Consider the following 19630-nt stretch of genomic DNA (forward strand, 5'->3'; position numbering starts at 1 on the left):
GGAGAGGGAGAGATAGAGAGAGGGTGAGAGAAAGAGAGAGAGGGAGAGAGTGAGGGGGAGAGAGAGACAGATTGAGAGAGAAAGAGAGAGAGAGAGAGGGGGGAGGGAGAGAGAAAAAGAGAGAGAGGGAGAGAGAGAGAAAGAGAGAGTGAGGGAGAGAGAGGGGGGGGAGAGGGAGAGATAGAGAGAGAATGAGAGAGAAAAAGAGAGAGAGGGTGAGAGAGAGGGAGAGAGAGAGAAAGAGAGAGTGAGGGAGAGAGAGTGAGGGAGAGAGAGAGAGGGGGGGGGGTTAAAACAAAAGAAGATTAGAAAGTAGGTCCAATACTGTTGCTATGGAGATTAATGAGATACAAAAGTCTTTATCTTTAAGGGTATGAGAGGAGTGGGTGTGTGTGTGTGTGTGTGTGTGTGTGTGTGTGTGTGTGTGTGTGTGTGTGTGTGTGTGTGTGTGTGTGTGTGTGTGTGTGTGTGTGTGTGTGACAGTGAGAGATAAACAACAACCCCCTGGCTGGCTTTCAATCTTTGGATCAATTCAGTTTCTCGCGTTAAACTGGAACGAAGGAGGTCAATAAAAATCCTCGACATGTACGATTTGAGAGTAAATCCTAGTAAAATCACTTTCCACGTGCACACCTGTCGCCTCTCTGTTGAAAAACGGAGTAAACTGCAGCATTTTGTGTAGGGCTGCTTGAATCGATGCTCAGAGAGGAGGAAGAGGAGCTCCACTGGATGAAGGCAGCTCAGGCGTTACACGTGAGCTCATGTGGGTTTGAAGATTTTAAAATAAAAAAGTAACTACTGTCTGGTACGGCTCTTGCCTTCTCGTTGTTTTAGATCAGGTTTATTATGCATCTAACCTTTAATTCTCTTGGGGTAGGAACCAAAATCAGCACCAACGTCCCACATGGAAACCCAAGCTACAGAATATTGCACAGTGACTTAGAAACATCCAGTCTTTCTCAGAAATGAAATAAAAAAACCTGAGAAAAAAGTAGAAACCAGGTGAGAAGAGGAAATAACAGATGCACCTGAAATGAGCAGGGTGAGATAACATATGAGCCTCATTGGTGAGTCTGAAACTCAGAGAAATGATTTTTTGGGTCTTTAATTCATCCTCAGCAGTAGGGTGTTCATGTTATCACACTGCTTCCAGAATAATGAGTTTCACACACTGTGTGTGTTATTTTTAGTTCTTCGAGATGAATCGGACTCAGACATAGCCACTGTCATCAGATCAGAGCTGGAGTAGTCACGACTGCTGACTTCCTAAAAGGCGAATGCGTGTCAGTGAAATTCAAAGTTTCATTAGAGAGCACTTGCTGCTCCAGATGAGCCAATTTAAGGCCTGACAAGTCGCTCTGCTGATCTCCAGATCGATTGAACCCGAGCATGATGTTTCCATTACACACACATCAATGCGCACCAATCCCCCGTAATTCGGATCTGGAATGAAGCCAACACGGAAGTGACAAAAATTGCAGTTCCACCCTCATCCACTGGGGGCTGTTGTCAGAAGCGAGCAAATCCTCATTGACTCCCATGTTAAAAATACCAATTTCATAGCAGAAATAAACATGTTTACAGCCTGGTACCAGAACATGTTTTAGGTTTAAATGATCTAGTTTACACTCATGACAAACCTGGGGGGGGGGGGGGGGGTCTCACTCTTCTGTTTAAGTGTATTAAAAGCCTAAAATTCTGTATAATTAATGAGCATCCGACCCACGTGACCACAGAGCTAGCTCCAGGGAAAGCCCTCAGTAGAGCCTCGGCCTCGTCTGAAAACTGTTCCGCCATTTTGAGTCTCTCAACTTAGACCATTAGTTGTAGCGTTTGTGCGTTCTTTTTGGATGTTATTTGTGCAATTGTTGGACAAAATGACTTGCTGTGGCATTAATTGCACTAATTGAGTGTCCAAGGAGTCTCCACTTCATTTTTTTCGGTAAGTAAAATTATATTTATGTATTTTAGGTCACTGCCGAGCTGAGCTTAGATTTTAACATGTACTGTTTAACCATGAAATTTAAATGTAATAGGGTAAAACCCAGTGCATTTAACATAATGCTGCCATCCATCCATTTTCTGAACCCGCTTTGTCCACGCAGGGTCGCGTGGGGGGGCTGGTGCCTATCTCCACCAGTCAACGGGCAAGTAGGCGGGGTACACCCTGGGCAGAGAGCCAGTCCATCGCAGGGCAACACAGAGACACACAGGACAAACAATCACACACACACACACACACACACACACACACACACTCACGCCTAAGGACAGTTTAGACAGACCAATCAACATAACAGTCATGTTTTTGGACTGTGGGAGGAAGCCGGACAACCCGGAGAGAACCCACGCATGCACAGGGAGAACATGCAAACTCCATGCAGAAAGATCCCAGTCCGGGAATCGAACCCTTCTCGCTGCAAGGCAACAGCTCTAACCACTGTGCCACTGCACAGCTCTACATAACGCTGCATTTTTGAAAATGGGTTGAAATATACCGTATTTTCCGCTCCAGAGTATAAGTCGCACCAGCAATAAAATGTATGATGAAGAAGAAGAAAACATATATAAGTCGCAATTTGGGAGGAAATTTTTATTATATTTCTTACAAAATCTGACCAAGCATTTCACATTGCAAGACAAGTACCGGTAACAATAACAGAATAAACAACCAGGGCGCCTCGGTCTCCAGCAGAGGATGGTGGTGTTTCAAACCCTCCCAGCGGGACAGGGGAGCTCATTCCTGGGTTGGAGACGCCCAGCCCGCAGCAGCGTGCCACAGGCTCCAGCAGGTGATGGCGGGGCAGAGGAGCTGAAACCTGGACCGGAGCCGGTCTGCAGCAGCGCGGTATACATAATTTGGTATATAAGTTGCTCAGGAGTATAAGTCACAGGACTGGCCAGACTATGAAAAAAAGTGCGACTCTTAGTCCGGAAAATACGGTAACATGATGGTGGACCTGGGTTCCGGCTATCGGTATGGTCCCCTCCCCTCAGCTGCAGCTCGGTGCATCTCTGACCGCAGCGGCGCCTGTCTGCTGTGCAGGCTGCCGGCTTGTGGAGCTCTGGGATGGAAACCTTTCCACCCGGTTCTCCCCAGCGGCAGCTCTGCGCATCCCAGATTGCAGCGGCGCATGTCTGCTGTGCGGCTGCCGGCTTGTGGAGCTCTCGGAGACCTCTGTGTTCCACCCGGTTCTCCCCAGCGGTCAGCCCGGCGTATCTCTGACTCGGAAGCTCTGGTGTTGTGCACAGTTAACTCCGGTTGTAGCTAGGTTGCTACCTCCGTTAGCTTAGCTCCCACCTCCGCGTTAGCTTTGGGTTAGCTTGTAGCTAGTTCGACGGGTGTCGTCATTTGATCCCAGCCTTACAGCCCATTCGCTGCTAGTCCCTAGTGTATCTTGTAGTAACGGATTTCTCAGTTGAAGTTGTTTGTGCTGGTCTTGCATAATCACAGCTGTATATTTAATATATCAGAGTGCAGGCGGCGGCTCTCAGGAAGCTACGAACACGATGAAAGCTTCATAATGAGCTCCGTGTTTCTGTGTGTCCGCCTCTAACCCCCAAATTCCACTACCTCCGCTCCGCTCCGGTCCGCCCCCGCCTTCCGCAGCCGCTCGCTTCCGAACTCAATTTTTACTGGTACCCGCTCTACAACGGCTCCGCTCCGGTGCGGAGACCTGAGGGGGGCAAACAAGCATGCGCGGGATTTTCGAGATCTTGCGATACAGTCCGAGCAATAAACGCGGAAGTTAGATCCAAACACCCGTTGTGCGGGAGAAGCATCGGAAATGAACTGTTTAATCTGCCCATCATTTGTGTTGAGAGATCAGCAGTGTTTGGATCAACAAAGTGTGACTACTTTGATAGTAGAAACTGTATTTATGGCTTACTTTTGTGCATTTAAACTTCAGCCGCCATTGATAGTTGTTAAAAGTTGTTAAACCTGTGAATATGAAACAAAAAAACGCCTTTTGTTTATCGATTTATTGTGAAATACGGAAATTGTGCTCGCTCCTTTTCCTGTTGGACGGTTGTGATTTCTGTCCATTTACTGCGGAGGTGCTCCGGCGTCCGGCGAAAATAGGATCGATTCTATTTTTGCCAGACGCCGGAACAGAGGGCGCCGCACGGCGCCGCACTGCCGGAGCACGGCCGCAGTAGTGGAATTGCTCTGATTGACTAGAACGGGACCGATTTTGCTCCGGCGTTCGTGTCGGAGCGGAGCGGAGGTAGTGGAATTTGGGGGTAACTGGCCTTGATGCTTCGGCACATCCCAACTGTGGCTCCAGATTAACCACGTAATGTAATGTATGCAGTCCCATACTGCACAATACACGCGTAACGTTACACAGCCGCAATCAGCTTTATAATACACACACACACACACACACACACACACACACACACACACACACACACACCTCTCAAGGCCTAACTCATACTGCAGATGTTCACATTCAGTATCTGCCAACTTGGGTTTGTTTATTTTTCTCTGTGTGTGTGTGTGTGTGTGTGTGTGTGTGTGTGTGTGTGTGTGTGTGTGTGTGTGTGTGTGTGTGTGTGTGTGTGTGTGTGTGTGTGTGTGTGTGTGTGTTTGATGCTGAAAGGTACTGGCAGCACAGCGCTCAGACTTTTCCATCCCTTACTAATGTCGCACACAGAGAGGAAACCAAAAACCCTGAGGAAGTTTACTAACACACACACACACACACACACTCATCATGCATAAATAAATGAAAATACGAACACCGAGAATGAAATTTTAATCTCCACACACTAGCAGCGAGCACATTTCTATGAAGGTATTTTCCACATGTATTCATTCATATGGTGGTTTCTAAATTAAAGCGATAAATGGAGTAACTCCCTTAGATGTCCAGTTTTGTGATTTACAAGCTAAAGGTTGCAAACCCCTGATTTATGTCTGGAGCTTAATGTGATGACTATCAGAACAAAAGGTTAATGTGTAGAGTAGACAGTGTTGGGAGTAACGCGGTACAAAAGTAATTAATTACTGTAATGCATTGCTTTTTGCTGTAATGTGGTAATGTAAGGCATTACAGGGAAAGAAAATGGTAATATTTACTCGGTACAGTTGTCAGTAACGCAGTAATTACAACGCATTTTTAAACCCAGAATCAAGATGTGGGTTTCCTAAAAATTCAAATTGTGGGAAGCCTGAAAAAGATTCAGTATCCACATATATGACGTCAGTTATGGACTCAGCTTTGCGGGCATTCTATGAGCAGAGAGGACGCAGCGGTAACGGCTCAAATACTCCAGCTGCGTCCTGCGCGCGGCCGCTGTTATATTCACAAAACCGCTCCACCAAAACAAAGTCATTCGTTTGCGATCGTTTATATCAGCCCATATTCTCTGGTACTTCATGTACTTTTCAGCTGAGTTCATAATCTGTGCCCCGGTGATTTCAACTCATTGCTTTTATTTACTCTTTATTATCAGGTGCACGATCATAAGCAGAAATGTAAACAAATGAAAAAATATAAACATTTTTGTGTGTTATGTCCAGATGATTTGTTTTATGGGTAAATTTTCTACACTTTGAAGTGTCATAAATGGTCATAAAAATATTTTAATCAAAAAAATTTTTATGCAGCGTTTTTTCCCCCCAATATACTTAGGAAAAATGTGCATTCTCGTGGAAAACATTAAAAAAACTCTAAATTGAGTGTGCAACTGCCCTGGGAACCCAGACAGAATCATAAGAAAATATATATATGCTAATATTTAGGCTTACTAGAAATAAACGATTGACATGGAAGTCAGTGGCACAGAAAATGCACTAAGGGCGGTAACGCTACAAAATGATTTCAGTGTTACATTTAATGGAGTAGGGAATTTTTATTTTTTTATTTTTGGCATTTCCCCCAAAATACACATTCTCCCCCCAAAAAATGATAAATTGCAGTAGCATAGCTAAAATTATTCACAAAAATACATCTATCTGCGCAAAAACAATGCACTTAGGACATATAAGGCTTAAAGCCTGACAAGACTGTCCACCCCTGTGTGCTCCCTTTAAATAACAACCTTTTAGAATTTGGCTCATTTATCTTTCGGTTTATCCAGAAGGTTTTTAGGGTTATTTTAATAAAAGCATTATATCCTATTTTTCCTCATAAACCCAATGCACTGTAGCTGGGTATAGCCCTTGAACATCTCTATTTTCATACTTTTGCATATTTGCATATCCTTTCTTAGAGGCAATTGTGTGTGTCATTGTCTGTTTATTATTCATTTCTACACAAAACTACCTGGAAACATTTCTCAAATCAATAATTGCTGCAACAGACTTGATTCTGAAATCTGCTCCATCTGGTCTGATCCATAAGTTCAAACCAGTGATGTGGAAAAAGCCGCTGTGATAAACTGTGCAACCATATGAATACATACCTGTTTGTTTTGATTCAGATTCACAGACGCAGCTTGGTTAAAGTTTCTAAAGATACTCTCATCAGCTCAGATGTGGGATTGTATTTAAATATGTCCTTTTAGATCACTGAGCTGAAGATGTTACCAGGATGAGAAGCACTTAAGTCATATTTATCTCAGACAGCTTTCTTCAAACAGCAGAGGTAGCCATGGAGTTCCACAGGGTCTTGAACTCGGACCACTGCTTTTTATCTCATTTAGATTAAATAAAAGTGTTTTTGTGTTTGCTATCCATCCAGTTGTTGTAAACAGTAAATGGCCTGTATTCATATGCTGCTTTCTAAAGTTCTGGACCCTCCAAGGTCATTTACAACACAACAGATATTTTCCCATACACGCACACGCATGCACACTGGCGGTGATGTAGACACAGCATAGAGGCGGAGCTTCCATACACACTAGGCCCTGGGTCACTCCGTCCCCCACCAGTAGGCAATGGGGGTTAAGTGTCTCACCCAAGATCACAACGACTGCAACCATCTGATCGGGACTTGAACCTGCAACCCTCCAGTTACAGGGCAGGCACATAACTCATCTGGCATTGCATTTTCACATCACTTCATTTCCAATACAAGAGTTTTGCATGCTGGCGTTTTACCGCACTAACGCTCACAGTTTGAGCTGACCCATTTAGTTTTTCAGCACGCCGTCCTGAGAAGACTACTGCTGTGAATCGACACTGAAAAGAAATAAACAGAAATTTCAGCTCCTGTCAAGTAAACACAAAGGGCGGACATTGTCTCGTTCCCTTTCTCGTCCATTACTTTAATTTAAAAAGGAAACACCCCTGCAGGGATGAAAAATTACTGCTTGGCTGAATTGATGCCAACAAGTGGTGAGCAGCACTATGCATGTGAGCGGTGCCAAGAAGCCGGGCCGTTTGAGCAGACGGGTAACACAACTGTGTTTGATTTGTTTGTGTTGAGGAAGTGAAAATGACAGAGCTGTGGTAAAACTAATTGAGTTAAAAGGAAGAGGCTTTCATTGCTTCTGCATTTTTGTAGCACATTAAATCCTCCAACGCTGGCCTTTCTGTGCTCTACGGCGAGGCAGGGTCAGCGCGCCGTCTCTGTAACGTGTTTTCAAAAAAAGGCCATTCATTTCCACGGGGGGCGAATAAAGACAGAAACACCAGTTTTTAATTCTCATCGGGATGTTTTTCCTTTTGAAAAAGTGAGACAGGCTCAGATCTGACAGCAAACCTCACTGAACACAAAGAGACGAACTCGGCAAGGACTACTGATGAAAATAACTCAAAGACACAACTCCAACAGAGCAGATTACAGGAACCAGAATGTGCTTGATGTTCAGTTCCTGTGCATTTGATTATTTTCTGCTGTCTAATCTCTTTCTTTTCTCTTTTGTTAATCCAATCAGAAAACTCACCAGACATGACAAATCACACAGCGCTTTAAATACACAACACACACACACTCATGCAAGAACACAGGCAGGCAGTCCACCCGCTCCAATGAGTCTGGCACTTGCAAGATTTTGCAACCACACATGCATGCACTCGGGAACAAACCGTGACACGACCGCAATTCATGCACACCCATTCATGCATGCAACCTGCCAAGGCTGCTAGTGTGTGTGTGTGTGTGTGTGTGTGTGTGTGTGTGTGTGTGTGTGTGTGTGTGTGTGTGTGTGTGTGTGACTGATTATATAAACCAGGTTTAGGTTTATGGTGCTGTGACAGATTACCCATGAATGAATTAAAGAAAAAGCATGGAGGGGGAAAGGAAGGGATGGACGAGTAGGACCTGGCTGCACACATCAGCTGGCGTGACACCAGAAAGAGCTTTCAAGTGAGGACAAGATGGCGTGTCATTACTTTTACCGGAAAATCGACGAGCGAAAGACCTCGGCCAGAGAATTATTGCAAAGGCACCGTGTTTCATAGCTAACTGTGTGAAAATTAACCATCGATATTAACACGCAGTCTTAAACTAATGCAGGGAGTTCACAAGCTAACACTAAAGCTATATCAACAAAGCAATCACCAATTGTAGCTTAGCTTTAACTTAGCTATTTGATTTTTCTGGTCTCTCTGTTTGTTAAAACAGTTAAAGTAATAATATTAACTTCATATACAATTGAGATATGATATAAAGACCACGATTTCTAATAGTGACTTCACTGAAACATTATTAATACCCTTTTTTTTTCAATTAAATAGTCTAGATTTTCAGACATTTGTAAGTGGTTCCAATCACTAGTTTTCATACGAGGCTGAAGTTAGCTTCCGATTCCAGCTATATACATATATACATACATACATACATATATATACACACATATACATGTATATTTAAATATATATGTATATATTTATATATACAGACATATACATGTATATATAAATATATATGTATATATTTATATATACATGTATATATATGTATATGTATATATATATATATATTTATATATACATATATATATATATATTTATATATTTATATATACATATATATACATGTATATATAAATATATATATATATACACACACACATACATATGTGTGTGTATATATATATATTTATATATACATGTATATATATGTATATGTATATATATATATATATATATATATATATATACATATATATATACATGTATAAATAAATATATATATATATACACACACACATACATATGTGTGTGTGTGTGTGTGTGCTACTGTCATAAAAAATTCCCTGTCTGAAGGGCAAAGGGATTTAATATTCAGTTTTCATGCAACGTAGGTAACAACGTTATTTAAAAGTTCGCAAGTCCAAATTTAAAGAGAAAAAAATCCGAAATAAATAAAGCTTTTTCTGGTAAGTTTTGTTTAAAAAAACTACTTCCTGTGAAAGTAATGATATAATTTTTGCCTTAGATATGTTTATATACATATCTATATGTGTTATATATGTTTATATACATATCTATATGTGTTATATATGTTTATAGACATATCTATATGTGTTATATATGTTTATATACATATCTATATGTGTTATATATGTTTATATACACATCTATATGTGTTATATATGTTTATATACATATCTATATGTGTTATAAATGTTTATATACATATCTATATGTGTTATATATGTTTATATACACATCTATATGTGTTGTATATGTTTATATACATATCTATATGTGTTATAAATGTTTATATACATATCTATATGTGTTATATATGTTTATATACATATCTATATGTGTTATATATGTTTATATACATATCTATATGTGTTATATATGTTTATATACATATCTATATGTGTTATATATGTTTATATACACATCTATATGTGTTATATATGTTTATATACACATCTATATGTGTTATATATGTTTATATACATATCTATATGTGTTATAAATGTTTATATACATATCTATATGTGTTATATATGTTTATATACATATCTATATGTGTTATATATGTTTATATACATATCTATATGTGTTATATATGTTTATATACATATCTATATGTGTTATATATGTTTATATACATATCTATATGTGTTATATATGTTTATATACACATCTATATGTGTTATATATGTTTATATACATATCTATATGTGTTATATATGTTTATATACATATCTATATGTGTTATATATGTTTATATACATATCTATATGTGTTATATATGTTTATATACATATCTAAGGGGAAAACGACGCGGTATGGTTTATCTTGCCAAATCCAACCTACTTCCGGCAAAGGTAATGTTTTTCCGGTCACGGCAAAGAAGACGCCAGCTGATGTCTGCAGCCAGATGCTTGTTGGTTAGATAGATAAATCAGGAGAGTGAAAACTGGAACAAATGTATGGAAACGTTATGCTAGAGATGCCTTCAGGGAATGATTGGGAGTTTTTGAAAAGGATAGAAGAGGAAATGTGGACAACAAAGAGGATGAAGGAAATGAAAAAGGAGACAGAGGAAGTGAGAAGAGATCTGGGGGTGTGAGAAGGTAACAAAACCAGAGCCCTGAAGCGGCCAGGGAGCTGGTGATCAGCATGAAGAGATGGAAGAAAGTGTGGATGAGAAAAGGAAGCAACAAAACAAGATAGAGCGTGCAGAGGTTGTCATTTCATGGTGATAACTCCTACAGCAGCAGCTCTAGAGGCGTGATCATTCCTCTCTGAGGACTTTACGTCATACATCTGCACAGTTATTGGTGCTGACGGTTACCTGTGGTTGGATTATTGCTTTCTGAGAGGAGATCATTCTGTTCCTAGGGAGAGAAATGGATTTTAATGCCACATTTATCAATATTTTTACATGGCAACAGGTCAAATGACTTGTTAGTGCCACAGGCAGGGTATTATCATGAGGCCTAGGTTTGGGTTACCGCCACAGAGCAGGTGAAACATGGATATGTTGGAGTTTACAGCACAGCAAACAGCTCCGAGGCTAATGCGTGATGGAGCACGTAAGTACGGAGTCCTCCCTGACTGATGTTCTCGTGCATGTCCCCCATAAATAAACTCATCTGAAGTGACTCTATAAATGTTTCTGACTGGAAGGTTTATTTTTAAGGTGCCAACCAGGAAGTCACAGATCTGCCACCACGAGGAGAAGAAGGATGAAACTGAGGGGGCTTTCCTTGGCAGCAGCCGGGGTTAAATTAGGTGTCAGAGAATATTTTACTTCCTCAAACCGCTAGAGATGGACCAATATGGGTTTTTCTACTGCTGAAGCCGACATGTGGGGGTCGTGGTCAGCTGTAGCGATGGGTACCGAATTTGGTACTTTTTAAGGTACCGACCGAATTCCATAGTACCGACTGATTCACGTCATTTGAAACGGTGCCTCATTTTGGTACCTGCCCTTCATAACGAGAACTTGCCAAGACAGCTGCGCATGCGCAAGAGCGTTATGTCGTCATTGTAAACAGAGCAGCATGGTAGAAAGAACGCACGCTAAAGCTTGGGTCCACTTCACTAAATGTGATGGGTAACTGGGTGACGATGAAACCAGCGACAACGATCTAAGTGAGACATCCTCATCTTAATCTGCTCCGGTAGGTAAATAAAATGTTTAAGATAACGTTAGCTTGATATGTTAGCTTCCGTTCCGCTAATGGTACGTTCGCTTTCTCCTCGGAACTCCGAATTTCCGACTAGAAGAACATGAACGCGCTCTAAAGTTTGGCTTCACTTTACTAAATGCGACAGGTGATTGGGTGATGATGAAACCAGCGACAACGATCTAAGTGTGAGGCATCATCGTTTTAATCTGCTCCAGCAGCTAAATAAACTGTTTAAGATAATGTTAGCTTTATAAATTAGCTTCCATTGCCACCATTGTTATCAGCTAATGGTGCGTTCGCTCTCTCCTCGGAAATTCTAACTTCCCAGTAGGAAAAATCAAATGAAAAAGGACGGCAAAAGGAATGAAGATACACAGTAAATTTAGTTCACAGTAAAGATGTTTGCTTCAGTTTAATTATCAGCTTATAAAACTACAAGGACGATGTTAAAATACAAACAGTTGTATGTTATTTATCGTGATATTTATCAAATATGGTTATAAATTGAGAAAAATTTATATTTAATTATAAGAGGAATAAAAATATTAAACACTCAAAAGTATCTAAAATTGGTACCGTTAAGTACCGGTATCGATTCAAATCGGTCAAAGGTACCCAGCTGATGGCTGATGCCTTCTGCAGATTTTAGAGCAGATTTTCAAGGCCAACACTCAGATGTCTTGACCACATTTCTGAATCTAAGCAATGCTCGAGTAAAGTAGCCCATCGCCCACAGCTGATATCTTAGAAAATGGTTGATATCGGCCGGACCGAGTTATCGGTTTAAAGATGATCCTGAACTTTGGGAGCATTTTGTTTCTCACAATAGGAGTAAAAAGTGTGAATTTGATTAAGATGAGTTATTGTTGTTATGAGCCGGTGGTGGTGTATACAGTAAACTGGAATCAAACAGAGTTAAACGAAAGATTCATTATTTCTAAAGTGAGTTGAGACAGCAAACACATGGTTTAGAACTTTATTCATCCAGCCTGGCCAGAGACGGAGGACATGTCTGGGATGCGGCCTCTGCAGAGAACATAGCTGATGCACCACAGCTTTCTACATCATCCACTGTAGTGGGTCACTATGAAGACCCATCTGGCACCGTCCACTAACCAGTTTCAGCAGAGCTCCACTTGACCAGCCATCTGCTCTGCCACATGCATGCAGAGCACATAACTTGTGTCTCATGCTGACCCAGCATTCACCTCTGCGAGAAGGCAAGACGGCTGAAGAGGTTCAATTTACGCTGCTGCATTCGTCCACAAGAGCACAGGTAGGAGTCCAGAGCCAGGTCACAGTTAATGTAGGGAAAACACAGAGAAATCCCCTCATCGATCAGGTGGTAGGGGTGTACGTAGTTAACTGCCATAAATGTTTTAACCGGGTAAACTAGTTTTTCCTAGTTAACTGCTTCAAGTCCTTCCGCTGTGCTGGGTGCAATACATTTTGTGCCACCAGAGGGTTTAAGAGTGTTGCTATCAAATGTGTTTACTAGGCAACTGGAGAAGAAGAAATGAGTTCATCACACGACCAAACAAATGTGCTCAAGTGGTTAACAACAAGGCAGCGTTGTTTATTCTTAGTTATCATATTCTTGGAACACAATAAGGCTAACATCAAAGCGCCGAGCATGGCAGAACACGGTGCAGCAAGCTGAACCGAGACCACCACAAGGTCAGTGTGCCGTGATGCTCCTTGTGTCTGACTTCCAATTTGTCTAGTAAAATAATGAAATGTGAAGTGTGATTATTTAGTTAAATGGAAGAAATATGTTTGTTTTTTAACCGTGGCCTCCAGAATGCGCTTATAAGCATGCAGTCATGAGCAGCGCTGTGTATTTGATGCTATCGGTCCGCTGCGCAACAAGTTCTGAGTGTGACGGACATTCCAGCTGTTATCCCACTCTCTCTTTATGTTTTGTTCATGAATGTAACAAGTGTGGGAGTTTAGTTGTGCGTCAGACCTATATTAGAAGAGTAGACAGGAAAAGTAGTGATGCACGATAAGGAATTTTTACAACCGATAATTCCTGCGTCTTATATCCGATAACCAACCGATAACTGCTTTTTCAAAAATATCCGGAGAAATTACTTGGAAGTACAAAATAACAGTGTACAGCTCTGATTAATTTTTCAGCACTATAGCTACCTGAAAAGAAACTGCACAAAAAATTGTACTAAAGTCATTTTATTTACTTTCTTCAGCATAAATGACATGCTTTGGTAATCTGTAAGCAATGAGAGTCCATCACAATTGCCTGAACAAATACTTTAACTTCAAAATATCCAACAACTCAATTTTCTCAGTTCAAATTACTTACCTAAATAAAGTGCAAAACAATGCTGTCAATACGCTTGAAATACGCTTGGGCCATGTGAGAACCAGGGAGTTTCTGCGAGTGGAGCGTGGCCCGGTGGATGTTGTATTCTTCTTCTAGCCATTGAGCCGTCATGCTTAGCGTGTTTACCGGGCTAACATCAGAAGTCAAAATGTCCGTGGTAAGACTGACGTGTTTTGTGTTTTTGTCCAGCAAACTATGAATGTGTGTTGCAAGAAGTTGGTACAGATCCGGTAGGCAGGTGTCCGAAAAGTAGCGTCGGCTCGGTATTTCATACCGTGGCTCCAGAAAGTTTATTAGCTGGCGAAAGCTCAGGTCCTCCACGAACGAAAATGGCTGGTCGGCAAATGCAATTAAAGCCATTATTCTGTCATTGGTACCCTTCGCTTGTGGGTCGCTCTTGTTAAACTTTAAACTTTTTACTTTACCTCGCCAATAGTTACCAGTCCAGAGGCTTTTCGCTTGTTGCCGGGATGAGTGCTAGCCTTAGCACTAGAAGTGGCAGCATCGTAATCCTCCCACACGTTGTTGCGGTGATGGAGTTTCAAGTGACTTATAAGATTAGTTGTGTTGTAGCTTGTTCTTTTTTTACCCCCTCGTGGCACTTCTGCTGAACGACGGTGGCACAGGAGTTAAGTGCTCGCCTCGCAATCGGAAGATCGCAGGTTCGAGACCCGCTCAGTCTGTCGCTGTCGTTGTGTCCTTGGGCAAGACACTTAACCCACATTGCCTGCTGGTGGTGGTCGGAGTGACCGGTGGCGCCAGTGCTCGGCAGCCTCGCCTCTGTCAGTGCGCCCCAGGGCAGCTGTGGCTACATTGTAGCTCATCCCCACCAGTGTGTGAATGGGTGAATGACTGTTTGTGTTGTAAAGCGCCTTGGGGGGTTCCGGGACTCTAGAAGGCGCTATATCAAATACAGGCCATTTACCATGTGTTACAAACTGCGAGTAATTCATCTCTCTCTGACATGCTAAAGAAAGCCCACACGGTTGGTTTTGACTCAATGCTAGCGTTGTCTAACAGGCGCTCGTCTGTGGCATCACTTACATGCAACAGAAGCTTGCAGGATGGGCGGGGGTGAGGAGCCCAGAGCATTCTCAGGGAGAAATTAGCCGGGCAGGTCTGTAATTTGAAGGTTTTATCATCTGGCCGTTTTATCGGGGCATTTTTTAATTAACGAATTTATCTGTATGATGACATAATCGGGCAATAATTATTGGGGGTCGATATTAGCGTGCATCCCTTGGAAAAAGCATTATTATTTATAGAGCGAAGGCAAATGTTTGTGTGCCTTGGGGGGGGGGGGGGGGGGGGGGGGGTTGGTTTCTGGTTAGCCGTTAAGGGGCGTCAGTGACCAGTTAAAGAATTTTTGGAAAACGTGCATCCCTAGCAGGTGACAAACAGAGTGTCTGTACACCGGCCCAAAAAACGACAAAAGGACGACTAATTTTGAGACATTTTAGAAATTCCCTAACAAATGATGTAAAAGGTGCCAGCTGAGTGAAATACAGACGCAACTGTGAAAATGACTGAGATTCAAAGGTTTATACATTTTTATGATTGAGACATTTTTGAGGTTATAGTTTGTTCCACATATAAAATCCCAAAACCACCATGACTAGCCATTAGCATATCAATCTAGCCAAAGTCCTGCAAGTGGCCTCACACACACTTTTGTGGGATTTAGATGCTTCTTTTGTCATGACTCCCATCCTTCACCCTCCTCATTTAACCTTCATTCAGCTCACCTGGTCCCTTCACCAAGCTCCTGACAAGCCCGGTTTCCCCTGGCAACCTCAATCAACTCCATTCTTCTCACCTGTTGCTGTCATCAGCTTCATCCACTTCACCTGCTCCTGACTCCTCAGCTCTTCACTCACACCTGCTTCCCCAGCTATAAAATTTCCATTCAGCTACCCAGGTTCTGCCAGATTATTGAAAACTCCGTGCCAGTAGATCTTCCAGCTATTCGCCCTGCCTGACCTCATTCTCCGGACCCCTGCCTTGCACGTTGCCTGCCATTTCGACCTTCGCCTGTCCCCGACTCTGTCTCCAGCCTCGCCCTCCTGGCAACTCTGCTGCAAATAAAGATTTTTTTAATCTATTTTTACTGTGTTTGGCGTCTTCACGGGTCTTCCTAGTTCAGCTCATGACATCTTTACCTCATCAGAACAAATTGACAGCAAATTCAAAATATTAATTTTGGATATATGCAAGTTCATCAACACCAAACATCCTTTTACAGCTAACCTCATCCTCTAGACCCAGCCAGAAATACACAAAAATGAGAGAGCAGAGCAGAGCAGAGCTTTGCGAGGATGAACGAGGTTTTAACAGGCATGAACGCCGGAGACTTGGGAATAATTAAAGAGTGAAAGCAGTACAGTCAGGGTGGAGACGGAAAGCATGAAAAAATGAGAGGGCACACATAGGAGGGGAGGATGTAAAGCGAGTCAAACAGAGAGGGAGAGAAAATAAATCTACTGCTAAAGAAGCGCTTGACAACCACTTTATTTTCCTTATTCGCTTTTAAAATAGCACTCGCCGCTGTCTTCAACTGTACTTTCCACGTGGAGTCAATTCAAGCATGTCCGTTCCCCAAAGCTTCAATCCTTTCTCAAGAGAGCCGTGACTGTTAATAAAACAGAATCTGTAGCCACTACTTTCAGAAGGTTGCCTAGCGTGGTGCGTTTGGCTTTGCAAAGCTCTCAGCGGTAAAATGAAAAGGCACCATGGTACTTTGACTGAAATGGAAGAGGCATTTGTTCCGCTTCATTTGGGCCGCACAAAAAGTCAGAGCAGCTCCAGTTAAGATTTCCCAGGACTCCTTCACCAACATGAGTGGTAACCACTTGTTTTAGGGGTTTTTATTTACCGCGTGAGTCAGAGTGATGGGACCAGAGGACTAATTAGTTTTCTACAAATGGTGCTTCATGCACAGGAGCCAGGAGTTAGCCCCGAAGCCGTGGACTCAATTTAGGAGCTTGGGGGATTTTAAAGGTCGGTGATTTCTTCATCTGTGCCTACATGTATTTTCACAGTTGGCTGGATGAGTTATTGTTCACTTTTTTCACAACTTGCTTCCCATTCATGATTCCAAAAGAGCAGATTGTGGATTCTGTTCTGACAGCAGCCGAGAAATCAGCGTTTCTTCTGTCGCCATTCGGAAAACTCACTTTTGTATGTTCTGCACCGTTTTCTGCTGCCTTTTCTGGAATGTAATTAAAGGCAACAAACACACATTTCAGAGAACAATAACAACATCTCCAGGCAGAGCAGTGTGAATTAATGCACATAGAGATCTCATACACACACACACTTACTATCCCTCTCACTCGCTGCTGTCAGTGAATGTGTGTGTCATCTGCTGAGGTTACTCGTGAAGCGATGATGGTGTTCTCTATTCTTAGCAGCGGCAGGGAGAGCCTCTCTGCATATCAATCGCCCGCTCATCTTCAAACATCATCTGGTGGGACGACAGCGATGACGGCGACATCAAGTGTGCCTGCTTCTGTTTGAAAATTAATTCGTTTGTCCTCAGCTATTTTACACAACCTGTGAATATCAATGTGTCTGCATTCTGGATTCCTCTCTGATTTCATGACATTTTGTGCCAGTTGATAATTATTACTTCAAAAGCAGATAAATAAATTACGAGGAGTCATGTGAGGTTGTTACTGATGTTTCAGGGTAAATGTGGCGGAAAACTGGGTTGTAAGAAAATATTGAAATGGCAAATTGATTTTTTTTGGTGCAATTCAAACGCCGACCACTAGGTGGCAGCAGGGTACAATGGGCTTTGTTTCCACCATTGAAATGTAAATCCCTCTATTTTGGTTCAGATACCTCATGTTAAACATGTTACAGGGACTTTTCGGACTTTTGAATTTTTATGCTCGCGATTGCCCCCTCAGGCCAAAAGCGTAACGGCAGCTTCAATAGTAGGCTCGTGCACGAGGCGCGCATGCTGTACGTGCACACTCCTTAACGAAAATAACAGCTGAGACAGTCCCTTGTGTGTGTGTGTGTGTGTGTGTGTGTGTGTGTGTGTGTGTGTGTGTGTGTGGCCCAGAGGACAGGAGAACGCGCAGCTAATTAATTAAATAATGTGGTTCTGTACCTTTCTCTTCAGCACAGCCGACAAAGGTTTATGATGGGTCAGTCCTCCTGCATGCTCAGATCATTCCCTTCCCTTGCTTGAAAAATTGTTCCGAAATGAAAGTTGAACCCACATCTTTTTTATCTGTGAATTCAATGCCGTTCGGCGAGTCTCAAATAAAAAATTGGGCATCTTACTGTAAAAAAATATACCATTAATGTAAAAAAGAAACTCCAAATAAACTATGTTCACATCTAGAATCAAACCCAAGTCTTCTGCGTGAGAGTCAGGCATCTTACAAGGTGAGCTACAGCACTAATGATGTCTTTTGTATCTGTAACATTTATATCCTTGATGACAGCTAAAACAACGTCAAACTAATCTAGGGATGGGCAGCAAATTCGGTACTTTTTAAGGTACCGGCAGAATTCCAAAGTATCGACCGAGCACCGATTCACTTCATTTGAAACGGTGCCTCGTTTCGGTACCGTCCTTCACAATGAGAACTTGCCTAGACAGCTGCGCATGTGCAAGAGCGTTATGATGAAACCAGCGACAACGATCTAAGTGTGAGGCATCATCGTTTTAATCTGCTCCAGCAGCTAAATAAACTGTTTAAGATAACGTTAGCTTTTTATGTTAGCTTCCTATGCCACCATTGTTATCAGCTAATGGTGCGTTCGCTTTCTCCTCGGAAATTCTAACTTCCCAGTAGGAAAAATCAAATGAAAAAGGACGGTAAACGGAATGAAGATACACAGTAAATTTAGTTCACAGTAAAGATGTTTGCTTCAGTTTAATTATCAGCTTATAAAACTACAAGGACCATGTTAAAATACAAACAGTTGTATGTTATTTATCCTGATATTTATCAAATATGGTTATATATTAAGAAAATATATATTTAATTATAAAAGAGAATTAAAATATTAAACACTCAAAAGTATCGAAAATTGGTACCGTTAAGTACTGGTATAGATTCGTAGGTACCGGGAATTAGTACCGGATCGATTCAAATGTCAACGGTACCCATCCCTACAAAGAACGGTTGGGAGTGAAAATGGCTATTTTGTTGCTAATTTGCAGGAAATATCTAGAAGAAAGTTCTACAGAAAGTAGCTAAGGGTCCTCAGAAATGTAGCTAGCTTTGTCACTAGGCGTTAGGAACAGCGACAAAGTGGCACTGCCTCTCTCTCTGCTGCTAAAGCTACGGATAGCAAATGCTACGGGCGATGCCTGAGCGTGAACGCGCATGAAGCAGCCTGCTCGACCCGAGCATCTCTCTTTTTCTGTGATTTTACAGAAAAACAGGCAATCACAGTAAAAATGCCAGGGCTCATTCTACAGGACCAGGGCATTGCAGGAGAATGTATGAAGAAGACATTTATTATTTCTATGCATGTTTTGGGTGTCAAACTTCCATAATGCCCCTTTAAGTATCACTTTGGGCTGTTTATTGAATTTTCCTACAATAAATTCAGTCTAAATAAAATCGCTAACAATTAATAATAGTCTGTCTGAATGTATCGCAAAATATTGTGAGATGTAGTGTATCAACAACATTTCACCAATACACATCCCTAGTATTAAAGTTTTAACTGAGAATAAATTATTATAATTATAACAGTATTTTAGAAATGCTGAAAATGGGATAAAAATATTCTTAAAAACTAAATGTGAACACTTGAGGA

General features: G+C 41.7%; 1 protein-coding gene across 4 annotated transcripts in view; it reads right to left on the reverse strand.

The window, feature by feature from the left end:
• The window catches only part of slc8a4b (solute carrier family 8 member 4b), a 204332-nt gene that overhangs the window by 174991 nt on the left and 9711 nt on the right, over positions 1–19630 (reverse strand). The window contains exon 2 of one of the 4 annotated variants that reach the window (XM_015946548.3): positions 10659–10701. The exons of the other annotated variants lie outside the window; for them this stretch is intronic. The gene's annotated coding sequence lies outside the window, so the exon portion shown is untranslated. The remainder of the gene's footprint in view (positions 1–10658; positions 10702–19630) is intronic. 4 annotated transcript variants of the gene reach the window in all.

The sequence above is a fragment of the Nothobranchius furzeri genome, chromosome 14 (genome assembly GCF_043380555.1).
Source record: "Nothobranchius furzeri strain GRZ-AD chromosome 14, NfurGRZ-RIMD1, whole genome shotgun sequence".
Classification (NCBI taxonomy): domain Eukaryota; kingdom Metazoa; phylum Chordata; class Actinopteri; order Cyprinodontiformes; family Nothobranchiidae; genus Nothobranchius; species Nothobranchius furzeri.